Genomic DNA, 19,382 nt, shown 5'->3' with positions numbered 1-19,382 from the left:
TTTGCCCTCCTGCCTTCCCACAGCTGGCCGATGCCCGGGACCTGCAGGCTTCTCGGGGCCCCAGGACGGCTGCTCTGAGGCAGGCAGCCGCCGACTGAAGAGAAAGCAGATTTTTTGCTAGTAGCTTTGGAGGAGCATGTCACTTTTTGGAGATATCGGTATCAGTGCTCCTGAAATGAATATTTAGTATAATTTAGGTTTTGGGAGATACTTCAGCTTAATTAAGTTCGTTATAATTTGGAATGAGAGCAAAAGGAGAGCTCCCCTGTACATGTAATGTTGATTTGGTTCCAGCCTAAGTAATGTCTGTCCAGTTTTCTTTGGAAGTTATCTTCATGCCTACTAGGTAGCAAAGAGAGCATGGGAAGAAATCAAGACAGTTTTTGTAAGGTTTTCGCTCTCAGCTGCAAGCATGTTTGAAACCCCCAAACAGTTCTGAGGACGTCTGGAAGGGATTCCTTCCAACCATTTGCACCCGACTGAACTGGTGATTTTCTACATCCTGTCACACACACTATCCAGATGGGCAAGCTACCTGCTGCGGACTCGGGGGTCAAATTACATCGAGCGGGAAAATAGGTTTGGTTCTGGTCAGTTTTGTCATTTCTGTTCTTACAGGCTGTATAATGCGCATACAGCCAAGATTAGTAATCCTAAAGCTCTTTTAAAAAAATGTTTTTGCAATTACAGAATGTTATCGCTGGTTTGACTCCTGCTTTATATTGTCGTATCTATGGTGCTCTCATTTGCCTTTGTGAGAAAGGCACCGTTAGATAATACATTTTTTTATGTCATAATACATTAAGCTCATAAGCCTAAAATCCCACAATGATATTCTCTTCATTACTCTTTTCTATCTCATACAAAATGTAGCAGAGGAACACTAATAAAACCTGACTACAGCATTATTAAAATGTTAAACCGTAAATATCTTTTTGCTGTATAAATACATTTTAAAAAATTTTCAAGAAGAAGAATGACATAGCATTTAGAACCTGGGGGTGTGAAACAGGTCTAAAAGCACAGACTTGAAACCATAAGGTACTGAAGTGCTAAAAGAGTAGAACAAGACACAGAGTATACAGGAGAGGATCTTTTTTTAACTCTGTATATTGTTAAATGTACCGGGGCTTAGATATAATTTGCAATCTGATTTGCCTGTAGAAGAGGGTTGAAAACCCCAGAAATAGAAATCCTATCAATGAATTACCAACTGCCAGATAAACTATATGTGACTAGGTGAGTGCTCTTTACCTATTGCAAATAAAGTAAAAACAGTTCTTCACTTGTATTTATAATAAAAGTACGGCTGATAAAATAACCAAAAATCTTTATAGTATTTTTTCTATGCAGATTATCTTTCTTTGCAAGTCTAAAGAAGCTATGACTCATCCTGTGGCTCTGAACTGGATTGTAAGTGCATACCCTGACATCTGTCTAGGTATTTATACCCTGTTCTTCACAGGTCTACACATTTTGAAACCAATTCTGTTCTCAGAGATATCTGTACAGAGAATTTTTGCCATGAAACTGAGGTCTCCTCTGTGTATATAGTTCATGTGCAGCCTATTACATCCTTCTCCAGAACTGAGTGTCCCTTTTACCACCAAGTAACAGCAGAACTAGAATACGGGAACGTGCTAAGGTGTCTCTGCATGAGAGCTCTTCATTCAAAAGCTAGCGGTGATTCAGAACTTACTTAAAAAAGTTTTCCACACTTCAAGCATTCCCTGTCCTCTCCTAATCTGTAACACAACTGCTTGGAAACATGGTTCTTCGCTGTCTTATGTTGTCATTACAGACAGGCTAACATCTGTGCAGAGTAAGTGAATAGCAGATACAAATCTGCTTCGGTAACAAAGTTTACACCTATTTTCCACAAATCTAAAAGGCTGTAAGGTTAGATGTTTTTCTGGATTCTGGCAAAAATTCACTATTTGACCTTGAACAGTTATCTTACTCCTCTATGTTTTACTTTGCTCATTTGTAAATCAAATACTATGTCACCTAATTCAGAGGGGTACTCTGAGAATTTATTATCATTGCAGAGCAATTTAAGGCTTTCAGATGAAAGGTGCCTTGTAAATGCCAGGAATTATTGTTGATCAATGGCAGAAAATGCTCTTCTGCATGGTTGCATTGAATGGTCAATAGCTGATGTGTGAAGTGTTTTCCATATCGACCAAAGAGGTTTTATCCAGTGCTACTTACTAGGCATGCAGTAGGGACAGGTCTATAATACTGGCTAAACACCGCATGCACTAGAAAATGATTTTAGATTCTAGTCTGACAAAAGGAAAACACAATTCACCAATACCACAGACACATAGATTCTCTTCCCATTGTTTTGCTGTACATTAGTAACTGTGAAAAAGGGCACAAGGTCTGGATACCTTGTAATTTTCAGGTAAGCCAAAACACAGCTTAACTGGGAAGTAAGTAGCACAAAGTCTTATGATTCTCTATTCTGCAGCATGAATTTTACCTTTTCTAACAAACTATTAGGAAAAAAAAAACCTTTGGCAGAGACAAGACATATTTATAGAATACACACAGTTCAGTACTAGGGATGACTGTGCAGCTATTTTAGCTCCCGTTTTCCACTAAACTGTGAAATGTGACAGTGAAATAAAAAACATTTAACATACATGTCTTAGTAGTAGTTTTGTATTATGGTGTTACCACTTAAAACAACTGAAAGTGCAAGTAAACAATGTTTACCTTTGCAACTAAATATTGCAATTAAAGCTAAGTATTTGCTTCCATGGCAGGCCAAAACTTAAAGTGAAAACATTGGAATGTCTTAGTACAAAAACAGGTGCTAAGTCAAAAATACCCTACCTAATCCTACGAGAATGAATATCTTTAGAAGAGCTGTGTTTGTGCTGTGGTTTAACCCGGCAGGCAGCCAAACACCACACAGCTGCTCACTCATCCCCCCCCCCTCCCACAGTGGGGGGATGGGGGCAGAATCAGAAAAAAAGTAAAATTCATGGATTGAGGTAAAGACAGTTTAATAGAACAGAAAAGGAAGGGAAAATAATAATAATAACAATAATGATAGAATATACAAAATGAGTGACGCACAATGCAGTTGCCCACCACTCACCAAACAATGCCCAAAACAGCGATCGCCTACTTCCTGGACTACGCCCCTCATTTATATACTGAGCATGATGTCACATGGTACGGAATACCCCGTTGGCCAGCTGTCCCAGCTATGCTCCCTCCCAGCCTCTTGTGCATGTGGCAGAGTGGGAAGCTGAAGAGTCCTTGACTAGCAGGGTACTTAGCAACCACTAAAAACATCAGTGTGTTATTAACATTCTTCTCATGCTGAATCCAAAATGCAGCACTAGGAAGAAATTTAACTCTATCCCAGCCGAAACCAGGACAGTTTGTCCTTAACTTTTCTTACATAGTTTTGATTAATCCCATTCTAATTAATACATCATGAGATGGATTTGCCACCATACTGAGGCTCCTCTGAAATTTTCCCTTGCACAGTCACCCAAACAACTGGCTTCACTATCAGGGGCTAAAATATCTGGGGAAGCCAGCTTGTGTTCCTGTTCTCTGAGTACGTTTGCAGAGGGGCTATGAGTAATTATTATTCGTTATCTATACCGCATTTTCTAATCACGTTATTGCTTGAGTCTTGTGTTTTCTGTATTGGAAATGACACCCATCCATCCAAATGCATATACCAAAATGAACGTATAAAACGTGTCATTCTGTTTGAGTTTATCCAAGTCTATGCTTTTTCTCTGCATTCACTCCTAGATGGGGAGCTCCCGGTTCTCACACAGTTTGGACCAGTTTGGGTGACTGAAAGCCTGTGAGTTTGGGTGACTGAAACCCTGCAGGTGGCCATCCCTCCAGTCTGTTCCTGCTGCTGGTTCTTGGAAGCACTTCTGTAACATGTTTCTGCAGGGCAAACTACTGCAGCATTATCACATGTAATAAGTGTTTAAGTATGCACTGGGCTCAGAAACATACCCTTCTTTACCAGCTGTGTAGGTTTTTCTTCTCTATGGGGGCCAGCATCTTTTCATTGTCCTAACATCTGCCTGGTTGAAGCTAACTCCCTAAGCTATGACAACACACCTCATATACTGCACTTCCATCAATGTCTCCCATTTCTGGTTTGGCTATTGGAAGGCAAGCCTAGCAGCAACTGAAGCAGTGAAACTTGCTTCAGTAATTCCATTTCAATCCCATGCTGTAGGCCCTCAGCATTTTTAGAAGCTCTTACTCACTAGGTCTTCTCTCAGCATAACTGGAAACAACTAGAGGGAAAATTCAGGTGAAACTAGTGAGCCACTTTCGATAACAGGGAGAAGTTCACAAATGACCTTTTTCCATCCAATGTGAACAAAGCTATGGAGAAAAAACTATGTTGGTATGACTGTTTTTCTTTTTGAAGAAAGGTGTCTCTATTGTATATGACTGTAGCTGAGACGGGATCATGACACCATGACTGGGTTTCCTTTCATACCTCCTTATGGTTAAGATAGGCTGTCATGGCCCAAAATGCACAGTTTAACAATTTAGAGAAAAATATTTAAACTGATGACAAATAGCTCTTCCCCTATGCTGGGCAGGGGATGATACCTAAAGTCAAACTAGAACCAGTTTTTATAAGGACAATCCAAGTCATTTCTCCTCAGTGAAAGCCACAGTTGGTGGGAAAATGGGGATAGTTTATTTTGCATCATTCTGCCCAAACAGCTCCATGGAATTTGTCTTTAAAAATACAATCCAGCTGAAAATGCTCTCAAAGCAAGCGCATTAGGAGAATATTAAATACGCAGCATTGATACCAGAAATCACAGATAATAAATTTGGTCAATACAGTGCCTCCTATAGCTGCAGTCACTGCTTCTGTGATAATATTTCAGGGCTCTGGCAGTTGTGTGGATATAAATAAAACCTGAGTGACTAAACCTGCTTTTGCTCCCAACCGTTTGCCTCACCCTCTTGAGAGAGGTCGCTATCCTGGAAGGCAGAGCCATCGCATCTCACTGTGGGTCAGATCCTGAACCACTGCAGCCTCCAGCCCTCTCTTCTAAGGTAACGTGAATCTTCAGCATCCTGGGCTGAAAGCCATGGCGGTTCAGGAGAGGATGCATGAGGGGATCAGGTGTCCTTACTCGGAGATGGCAGCATCTGTCAGCCAGAATGGCTGGGGACAGCAGGAACTGGACTGTGTGACTGTGTAATGTGCCACCGCACGTCAGTCAGCGCTGTAAGTAGAGGAGAGCAGCGGGTGATGTGATTTGCCTCACTACTGAGCACGGTCAGGCTCCTCTTCTCTGCACAGCCAGTGAAGAGGAATAGCCACAGCGGCTACGTTAGGCAGTTTGTTTCTGTGGATCACGTCAGAGAGCCTGACAGTGCTCTTACACCAGTTTTATAGTGATGTGTTTCTGAATTTCAGTGGTGGTCATCTTGATTTACGTTGTTGTGAAGAGAGGAAAGTCAGACACAGTGTCTGTTTATACCATCCTTTACTATTTCTCAAATACTGCTGTGTATCATGCTAGGCAGTTTTAGACACCATACGGTATCAGTGATCTTCCTGGAACAGGGAAAAAATGGAGAAATCCCAGCTGAACTATTATCCGATGTCGGGGTGCTCCCTCAACCACTGTAATTTGGAGTGTACACAGCATGGACAGGGGGACTAAAAGGGAAAGCTGCCTTCTTCCCCACCCCTCCTGAGTAAATCGGGGGGGGGGGGGGGGCTGGCAAGCTTCTTTTGATGGGATAGCAAGCCATAATATTGTCTCCTGGTCTACAGATGATAGGTGTTTTGCAGGACTATTAGTATGGAAGAGGATGGATCTGCTCAAGGAAGTCTGCTCTTTCCCTACACAGCCTCTTGCTCCCTTGGAAACACTCCAGGAGGCTGCTAGTCTTAGAAGAGGCCCAATGATGATGTTTGATAGGAAGCATCAGAAAAATAATATATCCGTGCTATTTCACCCTCACTTTCCTCCATTTGGCCATTGGAAGCTGAAAGTGCCCTTGCAGTGGTGAAAGATGTCACCCATTTCATTTAAAGGGAGCCTTTTCTACAGGTAGTTTTCCACAGCGTAACTGGACCCCAAACCTTTACATTAAATTAAATGCAGGGAGCTTTTCCCATAAAGTTATTAAAATATAATGCTGATGAAATAAGCGTATATAGTGAAGAGTGACAAACTGCAAGATGCTAAACATGTATTTTTAAAAGAAAAAAGTTGTACTTGTGGAACCCTAAAAGGCCTAATTAATGTTGGGATTTCAAAACAGTAAGAAATTCAGCCAGTGAATGCAACATCTCTTTCTGGATAGCTTCTTTCAGTCACTTCTGTTCTTTTGTATAGTTTTTAAATGGAATCGTTATTTAGTATTTGAACACAGTCAGAGCACTAACTGTAGGCTGCTATTAAGCAGAGCACTCTTGCTCTTAGGTTTTTGGTGGTTTTGGCAGTTATTGTGTATTTCTTTTCTGCCAAAATAATCCTACTAGCAGCAAATATGTATATCCCTTGAATGACATAAAGCAACCATATTGTTTCCTTAGGTGATTACCTTTGCTGATGCAATTCCACATGCTGAGAAATTCTACACTGATTTATAGAGTTAAAAGTTCAGAAAATGAACGTTTTTATCTAACTTGACTTTTTATGTCTGTTTTTTTTCCTTTAAGATGATGCGCTTCTATTTCCCACTCATCGTGTTTTGAATATCTGATCTTGATACCGTATCATACTCATGGATGGCTTTGCTGCTATCTTTAATGTCAAAGCACCATCTCTTCTTTCTTTGTTCATTATAGCCAAAGTTGCTATTACTTAGTGTTCTCGCTACTTAGACTGAATATATCTAATAGGTCTACTAAAATATTTTTTAACTTAACCTGAGTTTGTTAGTCTCTTCTGAGTTTTCCCCTAGAGCTCTTTCATTAGCACGTCCAGAAACATGCCACACGTACCAGTTTGTTCTGCTGACAGGTCTGCCTGAGCTCATTCTTTGGGGCAAACCTGGGACTACTGCGATGCAGCCCTGTACAACCGCTGATACTGGATTATGCTATACTTTGTACAGGAAGATGAACAGACTTGAAACTGAAGACTGGGTTATGCTTTATAATTTTTTTTTCCTATTTTTGTTTTCGTTGTCCATTTGTTCTCCCAGACCTCTCTTTGCATCCATTGGGCTGATTGTTCCAGCTGCCTTTGAGGAAGGTGCAGATCATGTCCAAATGGGTTTTTGAAGCACGGGCAGCTGCTGAGGTAGAAGCTCACTGCCAAACTGAAAACCAATAACAAACCAATAAAATAAAATTAATAGCCATTCCACTACTTTAAAAAGATATTAATGAGAATGAAGCAATAAATATTCAATTATGGTGTCTTTTTATGGAAATATTGCCTCCTCAGGAATTGAGGTTGAAGTGAGCTGAATTATAAAATAAGGCAAAAGTACAGTTAGGAGTTTAAGTTACCATCTTTGGATAAAAGCCAATAAATGAATTATTTTTTGGTACTTTGTACTAAATTAAGTAAATATTTTCCCTGCTCAGTTCTAAATCAAGCACAGAGGAGCATGATAGATTAACACTCTTCCTCTTTATAAGCAAAAATTTGTTAGCTGGACTCAAATAAATTTCAGTGATTAAGGTGATACCCGAACATACAATAATAAGGCACTTTCATAAATAGGATGATCATGGAATACTTTGTGTTATAATCCTCTTCAGTAACTGTAGTCATTACTGTCATGATAGTGGGTATCTAGAGACCATTGTCAGGGACAGCATATTTCCAGAGATGGACCTACCCATTCATTGAGCGTGAGAGGTTGTTTGCATTCATGTAAGAGGAGAAAAAAGGAATAGCACAGGAACAAAATCAAGCACAGGAACAAGGAAACTTTTATCAAAAGCAATAAGAAAGAAAATGAAAGATTAAAACCAGAAAGCTTCTGATATTTAGAATGGAATGGAATGGAACGGAATAGAACAGAATAAAATAGAATAGAATAGAATAGTTCAGTTGGAAGGGACCTACAATGATCATCTAGTCCAACCGCCCGACCACTTCAGGGCTGACCATTTGCTTTTTATGGGAGATGTTTTATTTCTCCATGGTTTTTTTTTTTTGTAGAAAACAATTAATTGGCTGTTTGAAGTATTTAAATCACGTTATGCAGGTATTTTAGATTTATTATATTATTGGAACTAAGGACAGACAATTTAAGCCAACACCACTCATGATAAGCTTTCGAAATTGTGACAGAAAATGTTGCATGAATTACCATCTTATTTTGGTTTTTGCTGAATTTATAATGAATTAATAATCATTACACACAGGCAAGTACTCTTTGCATAGGTGCTGATATAAACTTGGCTGTGCTTGAAGGGGAAAGAGTGGTAGCACCAACAGTTATCTGCCCTCGACTGAGCATACAGTTGGGGAAAAAATGAACAAGTTTTTAGGGTTGGATTTCCTTTATGAGATTCATATAATGACTGCCAGAATACTGAAGCTACCAAATGAAGAAATAATCCTCACAATTAGGCTTTAAAATAATAATTAAAAAGTAAGCAAAATACAGCAAACATTTAGGAGGCTTGGATGAAAACAGCCGATCTGAACTGCAAACTCAAACACGCATCATTAATATTCAGTACAAAATGTTAATCATCATGCTGTATGCTGAAATTATTTTAATTCTTTTAATAAAGAAAACTAGGGTTCAGAAAGTTGTGTATTTAGATGGTGTGCTTGGGAATCACTAAAGACATCAAAATGTATAGGAGGTGCATAGCCAGTATAATCAAGTCTAGGAGCTGTAGGCAATGAACCAGTGGCACCATTTTTAGAATAAATGCAGGAGAACTGAGCTGTCACATTAAAGCTGACAGCCCTATTACGCAGCTCTAATCTGCTGTGCAAAGATCTGGGCTAGGAGAGGATGGAAATCTATAGATGCACTATTCCAAGTCTGCCTTTCTGAGCTTGCAGATGAAAATCAAAAACCATGCCTTATCAGAAACATCACAAAACGTGGGGAATGTAGATAATTCCAGAAACAGGCAGATGATTTAACCCTCTTTCATGAGTCTTTTCTGAAAAAAAGGTCTCTAGATGCTAAGACATTTTCAATGCAATAACTGTGTTATCTCCCTTCATATGCTGAGGTAACACAGTCAAAATAGCATCAATGTTTCCTACAGCTTGATGAGACAGACTTCCCTTGAATTATGGCAAAGTTTAAGACTCTTTCAACCCCTGTTCTCAAAAGTGCCACCACTTGAGAGATTTCACAGCGCTCTAACCACACATCTTGATGGTAATGGGAAGAGGCAACACTTGGGAACTTGCAGGATCAGGACCTTGGTCACCTTGGGCTTCATTTACTGCTGACGCTTTTAGCGGTCCGAAAAAAAAAGAAAAAAGGCTCACTCGTTCTTTAATACAGTAGAACTAAACGGTTTGGCACACAGAATGGTATTTAATATATGAGTATATAGCTGGGCTTTAAAACTGGTACAAATGGTCACATATTATATGGTAACAAAAAAGTAAGCAGTTTATTATACTGTAGCCTGCTGCTGCTAATTTATAAGCTATTTCTCTTAGGTTTCAGCATTTGCTAGAAGCACATACATGCTTCCAGCATGTCTTGGAAACAAATGACAAAACATGTCCATAGGGAATGCTGCACTGTAAAATTGAATTTTAATAGAGATGGAGGGGGCTGACAGCAAACAGAATCAATTTCATCTGCGAAGTTGCAGGTCGGCATATTGCAGCTGAGAATATTCTGGCTGTTGCGTAGATGTGAGCTCCCCTGTGTAACACTAACCCAGTCCCTGCCAGTCTCAGAGGGAAAGGGGGTAATTCCGTGAAGGTGAAATGAAACGTAATACAGCCCTAGTAGCCATATGCTTAGTTTCTTATGAATGTCTTCATTTTTCCTGACAGCCCATCTCTGGCCTTCTCAGTTTTTAACCCAATAATTCTTCCTAGCACCATGCCCCACAACTCCCACAGCTCCAGGTGAAGGAGCAGAGCTGCTGCTTCCTGGGTGCCCGGCGGGCCAGGGGAGCAGGGCAGCTGGGGGGCACCTGGGGGCACTGGGGCAACACAGCCCTGGCATCGGGCACCTCCCTGGGCATGGAGATGGGACAGGCAGGGCAGGGCTGTGGGGAGCTGGAGACCAGCCCTGCTGTGGCATCGCTGGGGCAGGGGCTGACATGGGGTCCTGGGCCATGGGCAGGTGGGGGGAAGCCCGGGGGGGAGTCAGGGACAGTCAGGACTGGTAGTGCCCTCGGCGCCCTGTTTTACTGAATAGATCTGTAAAATCCTCTCTTTTCACTTCATGGTTCCTTTTCCCTCACATTGTATGGCAAATGTTGTCCTACTGTTCCTGCCCAAGGTAGTCTACTGAAGCAGACCAAAAAATAGATACACACAATCTAAATGATAATCTGCATCTTCTGCAGACAATTATCAGTCATCACAAGGTTGGGTTCTGCCTCTCACACAATACTAAAAGAAAGAAAAGAGAACCAAACCCAACAAAACCACCTAAAAGCTTCTCCCTCCATTACTGTGGTGAGAAGGCACAGGCGGTGCTCTGCGGGATAGAGCAGAGCGCAGAGAGCCCCGGCATGGGCTGCCCTGAGCTCGAGCACCCCTCTGGTGCATCACGGAGCCGCTGTGTTGATTGAATGGTAGAAGGAGTAACCGAGCAGCACTTCTGCAGATGCAAGCTGGATAATACCCTAAGGCTCCCAGCTCCAGGATTAGCAGAGCCGGTTCATGCAGAACCAGCTCAGGGACGGGACCCCACAAAGCCAGCTGCGCACGTGGTCAGAGATGCACGTCAGAACTTCTACAATCTTGGTTTTACAAGAGAGAGACAACAAAACAAAACAGGTCTTCGATGTAAAGGAGAAGATTAAGAGACTTCATACATTTAAATGCAGAGTCACCACACAGAAGCACAACTCATAGCAAGCTACATTGTATAAGCACTGTGCTATTTGGTTGGAAACTCACTCAGTGCTCATAGTTTGCCCTTTGCAAATGTTCGGTTCTTATCCTAAACCTGGGTACATCCAGACAGAAGGCAGAGCAGACATGCAAAATACAGCAAATGGAGCTGCAACTGTGTTCTGCTTTAAAAGAAGCAATACTGGAAGACCCACAACATGCCTGTAGTCATCTAAAGCTGAAGGCTAGCTCTCATCAGGCTTGAGCACTTCAAACATATGGTTCTGAGCTTCTTTCTTACCAAGGCATGGGTTTTCCTACACACAGGCAGCTGCCAGAATTGGGAGGTAGGCAGTTGCCCACGCTTGCAAGAAATTAGGTGGAAAAAAACCCCCGTGAATTTGAAACATGAAATGTTTTACTATTGACCATGAATATTTATCTCCTTTTCAAATTTGCTAACCTGGCAAGAATGAAGCCTCTCAGTGTTCTACTGGGGAGATAGTTGGTTAATGGAGAATCTGGCCCAACTTCTCGCATGCACCCTAAGTAGATAAAAGCCAGTTTCTCTGGCTGGTGGGAAGGACCCTACACCCTGCCTATGAAAGGTATTGCCCTGTGCAGACATCAGCTCAACGGGCACTGCGTTAGGATGGGAGAGTATGAGTGACCCCAACAGAGGCTACCGCCCGTGGCATTCCCCTGGGGAGGGATGTCACTCCACCCTCTTACTCCTCTGAGCGCCGTTTTTAAAATTTGCCTTGGCTCCAAAGTAATGTAGGTGCTTCTGAAGATAATACCTTTGTGCAAAAGGATGCTGGCTTGAATTCATGTGCATTTGCTTTGTAGTGGTATTTCAAGTGCTTGTCAAAGGCACAGGGAAGAAGGCGTTCAGAATGACAGAATCAATAAATAAAATAAACTTGGTAGCAATAGCCTCAAATTGTGGGACTTTTGCAGACATAAAACCAACATCTTTTCACGAAAATCAGAAAAATCATTGTAGTGATTAGCCTTTTAGTGAAAAACCTAATGCTACTCTCTTAACATGCTTGAGTAAGGACCCGCTGGAACTATGTTAAGAAAGTGTATTGTGATGGCCTTGCCATTTAATTTCTCAAACTGTTGTTGTCTTCCAGGTTCTCCATCTTCTCCTTTGATCCCAAAGTATGTCAGCAGTCTGTAGTCTTGGCAAGTTGGCTACTTCATAGCAGTCAGCTGGTAGGACATGTCCCAAATACTGAAACTGAGAAGTCTAGCCCAATTCCTTCACGTCTGTTTAATTCATTAATACATGTATTCCTTAAAATATCTATTTGAAAATGCCCACTATATGAACGAAATACATCACATGCAATGCTCCTAAGAAGTCTCATGTATCTGTGACACTGCAACGACTGAAAGAAAGAAAATTTTTTCCTGCCATATTTTCAGGATCCCCATTTTCAAATACAGTCTTAAGAAGGATAGAAAGTGAAGGCTGGAATGGAAGGTTAGACTTAATATTAATTAGAAAGCTAATTAATGAATTTAACACCTTTATTTGAAAGCTGGGAATATGTTCTTGTGGGTTTTTGCTGTGGAGAATGCAGAGCACAACAGACAGGTCTGAAGTATCTTATTCTGGGGACAGCATTAACGTGCTTTTTCATTTGTGATCTTTTGGGGGGTTAAGGTGGGTGACGTGGTGGGAGACAGGTGTTCTGTTTATCTGCCATGAATCAACAAGAAGGTCAGCAGGAACATGAATTTTTATGAGAATGTTGGACATCAAAAACTGCTCTCTCTCTTGCCTGGATTATCACTCCAGCTCTGCTTTCCGTATTTATGTTTTTGACTTTCTAGTGGGAACAATTAAGAAGAAACAATGAGCCTTTGCTGTCCTGACATAAAATCTGCAATAAAATCTAGCCTCTGGAAGTAAAGCTTAGAATCCATCAGGAAGAAAATGCATCCTCCTGATAATTGTTTAGCAACGGCAGAGCACTGAGGACACTCTGAGAATATGAGGCATGAGATTATAGATCTAATAAAAATGTCTGTAAAATAGAAAGTAATTGAGATGTTTTAGAATACATCCAGCAACCATGAACTGACAGAATAAGACAAAAAACTCTCACTCTGCTTGAAAGAACAGAACCAGCAGCCTTGCAGTGTTCCCTTCAAGGACAATAGCGGGTTTTATTTTTTCTGTACTATACCTTGGAGGAGTTTCCAGTTTTTAAAGCACAATAGTGCCGGAGCAGGTTCTGTCAAACATGAATAATTGAATTTGAACAGAAATGCAGAGACTCTCAAAATACAACTGAAGACTTTTGAAAGCACTCAGAGAAAATATATGGGCTAGGTTCACTACTCCTGGTCTCATTTATATCCCTAAACTTGGCCTATCTCCACTGAGATCAGTGAAGTTCTGCTGCTGCAAAACTTCAGCAAAAATAGCTGTGAATCAGGTGCTTATTTGCAGGGGTCATCTCTTGAGAGAAAGAGGCAGTGGGTATCTTTGCAAGCACTGACGTAGACAGTATGACTCCATGAATATCAATGGAATTACTTAAGACTTCCATCAGTCAATGCTCTGAGATCAGAATCTGCTCTTCCCTTTGCTCCAGTGACACACTATCACTCTGTGTTTGTGCTTATTGAATTAGACACTAATGAAGCTCAACACTGTCTCCAAGAGCATGGGGCAGATTACTGAAGCCTACTGACTTCCCAAATTGTTCGTTCTCTGAAGAGCTCATCTATGGAGCGAAGCCAGGTCCTGCCCTCTGCCAGTAGCCCTGTCTTAAGTTGGCAGCAGTCTCAATAAATAGGTTGAGAAATAAAAAGAGGAACAGACTAAGACAAGGTGCAAAATGAAGGGGTGGACTACAGAGGGTGGGGGGCACATGAGAAATCAGAAAAAAACCTTGAATAGAAAGGAAAGAATATGAGTCAGTAAAGCTTTGGAGAAAAGAGAGAAAATGACAGACAAAGAAACCATTAAAACAGGCAGTAAAAGATAGAGAAGGGAGGGTACTAAAGAAGCAAAAGAAGGGTGGCTGGGAAAAGAATAGGGGCATTTCTTACTCATCATCTCTGGAAACAAATTTTTCTATTTCATCAAGTGTTTGTTAATCATAAAGGCACTGCTCTTTAATTTTTGAGTTGTACTAAATCTTCTCCCACAGAATGCATACAGCCTATGGGCTGGGGCAGGGGAACAAGGACGCAATGGAGTGTCATGTGCCTGGAGTGGAATACTAGCCATAATCCTTTCTTTCTCTGTGATTAAGCAGTATTTAACTTTTAGCTTAGCTGACTTTGAAATGTCAAGAATAGCATCAGGGCTTTGGCCTGTTTCTAGTGTTCACAAATGCCAGGCACTCAAAAATGGAAAAGAATCTGCTTTCTTCCCCAGGGCTCTGCACAGAAAGGATGTTTCCAAAAACAGTGCAGGCAGGATTAGAAAATCAGGCAACAGAACCTCCTTTTTACCCAAGCAGCTGCTATTAAAACTGAAGACTGTGTGCGCAGTGTGCCATTACTGCCATGGCCTGAGAAGTGCATGTTTAAGAGGAGCTTTACACTCGCCATGTAAACCTTTGAAAAGAAAGCCTCGTGCAGACAATTCCTCTTATATAGCTATGTCTGCATGTCTTACTCTCCCACACTAGGAGAACAAAACCTTTTTATTTAAAGTTCTGTTTACTCCTGCTGGCTAGTCCTTATCTCACCAGGGCTGGATGATATCCAGTAAGTGGTTCAAGACACTTGAGATGCAGAAAACATCCTGTTCTGTCCAGAAAAAGGCCTGCATGTTTGCCTGATTTGAAAAGCCTGATTTGATGACTCAGGATCACCAGGAACAGAAATCAATGCTACATGCCACTAGAAAGCTAATCATCCAGTCCAGCCTTGCAAAGATGTACATCAGTTTGTCTTCTACGCTCAGTGGTTCATGAGATTTTGAAGATAAAAATCACATTATTTTCACCAACATTCTCTCTGCTCGCATTGATTCACTCGTTCTGACCCAATTTAAATGGCTGCTGCCTTCAAGTGATTTTTTGAAACAATGCCGTGTTTCATCTGAAAACATATAATCACAACTTCCAAGCTATAGGAAGCATTCATCTCCAACTTCAGCAGTTTGTGGAAATATTGGCTCCAAAGCTAATGCAGGAATTGAAAGATATGAGTGAGAATTATCAGAATGGTATTGTTTCAAAGGATGATATCGTTAACCATATTCACTTATTTTGGAAATATTCTCATAAGCAGGTAGAGAAACATCTATCTAAAGAAAAGGAAATTTAAAAGCAGCAGAGAAACAGGAAAATGAGACAGAAAGGGGGACACATGAGTTGTCTGAGCTCACAGGGGGTGGGACTGGAAAGGAGCCTCTGGGACATTGAATTCAACTCCCTGCGATCACACAGTGATGGCATCGACATTAGGCTCAGATGGATCCTCAGAATACCTGCACCCCCACCTATATCTTGTACCATAAAGCAGTCTCTGAGACCATGTAACAATTGCAAGACCATTAGTACAAAAGGCAAAAAGCCTCAAAAATTACACCATGGCATCACTTGAAAGAGAACAGAAGAGATGCACAGCACTGCCATTAGCTGAAACATCCCTGGAGAATTTCTAGCAGATGGACTCTGCACCATGCCCCACAGGAAAGCAAAAGCTGCTCAGCCTCTGCCAATCTGACATGAAGGAAAACCTTAATCCTCAAATAAACCCCAAATCTGGCAATTAGTTTAGCCCTGGGAATGTGAGCAAGATGTGGCAGCCAGTAACCTGAAGAGTCTGTCAGATTGTGGTCCTGACCTAGCTCTAATTGTGGTCAATCTACTACATGTCAGAGAAAGCAGATCCACAGACCTTTCTCTCTGCCCATCCCCGGCTGTGCAATTGCCAAATAGCCCCTATAATAGAGGGTATCAGGAATAAGGAGCAAAAATTTCGTGACATATACAAGATAATTGCTTTCCCTCATTTGTCCCCTGCTTTCCTGCTCAAGGCCAGTCCCCAGAGCTGCAGCACTCCCAGAAGCCTGGCAAGAGAGTGGGAGATTTGGGCATTGGTCCCAAAATCCTGGCCTGGTCTCATGATCAGTGCAGTGACTACTGCACCATCCCTCTGCCTGACCCAGAGCCTGTATCCCTTCCCCCATCACCTTACTGGTCATTTTGGGGCAGGGAAACTTCCTACCAGAGCCCTCTGCAACCTATATTTGAACAGTAAAGTATACCAACCCTACCCAGGAGTTTTCTAACGTCAGGTATCAAAATCTATCTTGCATACCAACCCCGGCCAGCCGAGGCAGTGCTGTACGTAAATCCAGTGAAATGAAGCCAGCCCAGACCTAGTTACCTTCTCCTTCTATGTACAGCTACAGCCTTTGGCCTTCAATGTGTAAAAGTGAAATAATAAACTCCATCTTTACCTTAGGCCATCATATCCTGCCAGTCTGGGACTTAAATCCATCCAAGTAGCCCATCCTGGTGTTCATCCAAAACCCAATCCAAAGATTGTCCAGCTCAAAGGCTGATCTCCTCTCTTGCTGGCAACACCCTCTCTCCAACAGCCAAATTCTAGCCAGACAACCATTGACAGTAGCTAAAAGATCAGTCCCTCTCCGGTTGCCCAGATTTGAAAATATGAAAGTTTAAGATTCAAACAGTCCAGCCTGATTCTAGGCTACCTTCTGCTTCCCTAGCTGGTGGTGTTCAAACAAGGCCAAGAGAGATGAGGTCATTGGTTATAAGTACAGATAAAGAGAAATAGGATCAGTGCACAAACAATCCATTTTCCACCTGCACCTGCAGAGAAATGCCAGCCCTCTTCAATGGAGCCAATATTTTCACTTGTAAGGAATAGCTCAAGCAAGTCTATCTTAGCCTTAAGTTGCGATCACAACCGAATGTGAAGTATCACTCCAGTGACTAAACCACAGGCAAGGATAATGCTGTAGAAGAGATTCGTTTTATTACAAGGACCTCAGAAGTTTGGTTTTTATCTCAAAAATGTCAAAGAATGTCAAGATATATTGTAATTTCATTTAACTTTCTCTGTTTGTTCAGTTTTGAACAATTTCACCATCCTATCTTCAAGTGACTTGCTTGTCATTAAATAAATATACTTGGTCTCTTTAGATTATTTGCTTCAGCAAATTCACCAAGCAAATTTACTGAGTAGTCTTAAAATAGCAATGGGGGAGTCAGTGCTATGTTATCCCACTGGGGAGCAGTATGTAGCACCAGCAGACATTTAATACCGGTTTTGAATCTAATAAAACCCATAGCCCCAGTTGGAGGTAGTCCAGTTCCATCAGTTCTGAGTTTTAAAGAGACGTGTGTGTTTGCTTAGGGGAAGGGGAGCAAGGGGTAATTGATGGAATGGACAAAGAAGCTGATGCCACACTTCCTCAAGGACTTTTGTGGCTGACTTCCCCCAGACAATGACGACTTCTACTCAGAAGAACCACAGAAAGAAATCTACATTGAAAAGCCTGCTAAAAAAGCCTTGTCACTGAATGAAGAAGAAAATCTTAGCAATACAACAGGAAAAGAATGGGACTGAATATGAAAAGAGTAAGTTGTAGCCTGAAAGTGAAACTCTCCATCTTAATACACTCTGGAGGACTAGAATAAGTGCTTTATAATTAACTTGCATTTCACTTGGCATATTTATGTCTGTCGCTGCACAAGTAGACGGATATACGAGGCTTTTTATTAAAGGGTCTCCAGAGAGAAGCATGCAAACCTGCCAGCAACCATGTTTCAGAGGTTTAACCTCTCTAACCTCTACGGTTCAGTTGAAGTTCTTCCTCCACACATGCCGAATACATCATTCTGCCGAGTGAGCTGTAAACTTGACTTAGGCAAATATCTGCTCTATTTAACATGCAATTCCATTACTTTTTATTTGTGGTTACGTTTTATCTGATTTGCTCATAAAAGTTGCCAAATTATATAAAGACGTAGCAACAGAAATGCTAAACTAGCTATTGAGTTAGAGGAATCACATGCGGCAACCAGACGCCGTGTTCCTGACCAGAAGACCATTGTCCATCGAGGTGTGAGTGATCCACGCAGCAGTTAACCCGAGCAGGCACTACAGCATGGTCTTCTGGCCCGTGCCCTGTCACGCCGATCCCTTGGCCGCAGGGTAAACTGGGTTGATTGTAACAGAGGAGCCTGCAGGCAGCTCCCACTCGGTACCGGCATGTCCTTGCCTTTATCTAAAACTGCAGCAACAAGTTCTCATGTGAACATCCTTTCTACCTGGCAGTAGAAATGATGAATAGAGCTGTTTTCTTTTTTGAAAATCCTGTAAAAGCTCGAGTTAAGAAAAAAAGGTTACACAGAGGTGTAACTCCTCTGTGGTTGGGATCTGGAGGCCTGTCTGAAGCTGCACAATTCAGTGTTACCAGCATCTGAAAGGACATGAGATTATTTATACTACCCTCTCTTTCTCTATAATGTTGACGCTAATAAATAGCATTGTAAACAGTACTTGTCAGAGTCTGAGTGCCTTTCTTACAGTGACCATAATGAACCAGCACCTCCTGGTGCAAAGCAGCAGTTAAGAAAGCAGTATCCAAGTCTCTACTCCTATTTATTTACAGGACTGGCATCGTTGTTCCTTTAGTTTTCCTCTCAAAGGGTGCTTAATCAGACTGGAAAAGCTATATCTTGCTTGAAGTGCTTCTTCCTCATCAGTTGGGAGAACCATCCAGTTTGACTTCCATACTCCTAATTTTGATGGCTTTTGTTTGCCTTCTTCCCTCCAGTACAGGAGGTTGAGACTGCCAATACAACCCTATCAATCTCTTTTTTTTTCTTCCTCAGTTTTAGTGTCACTTGATTCTAACAAAGAATTTTCAGGTCACAAACCTCCATGTCACCAACCTCCTGGCCACGCAGCCCAGCGCTTTCCTGACAGACTCTTGCTTCTCCATGGGTATTCATCTTGGTCACTCAAAAGCTTTTTCAGCATTGACTATCTACTAAGCAAATGAGACAGCTGCATGCTTTACCCTCAGAGTGAACACTTTTCAGCCTGTTTCTCTTCCAATTCTCCACTGAACTGGAATACACAGATGTTAGATATTTGTATCTGGCACTAATTAACAAGTACCACCCATCAGAGCTGCTAAACATAATCTTGTTTTCAAAATCCTGTGGAGGGATTCTGTGATTTTGTTCCACGTAACACAGTTGGTCTGGAAGGTGCTGTGCCTTCCACCCAGATCATTCCTTCATTTTCTCGTGTGGTAGAGCATCATCTTTTTTATCATTTGCTTTCAGCCAGAGACTCCCTAAGGGAATCCCTCAGATTTTTCTTCAGACGTCTCCCTCGTGTCTATAAAGCACAGTGGAGCGTGAT

This window comes from Calonectris borealis, chromosome 1, assembly GCF_964195595.1.
Source record: "Calonectris borealis chromosome 1, bCalBor7.hap1.2, whole genome shotgun sequence".
In the NCBI taxonomy this organism is placed as follows: Eukaryota; Metazoa; Chordata; class Aves; order Procellariiformes; family Procellariidae; genus Calonectris; species Calonectris borealis.
Note: the sequence above shows the minus strand (reverse complement) of the source record.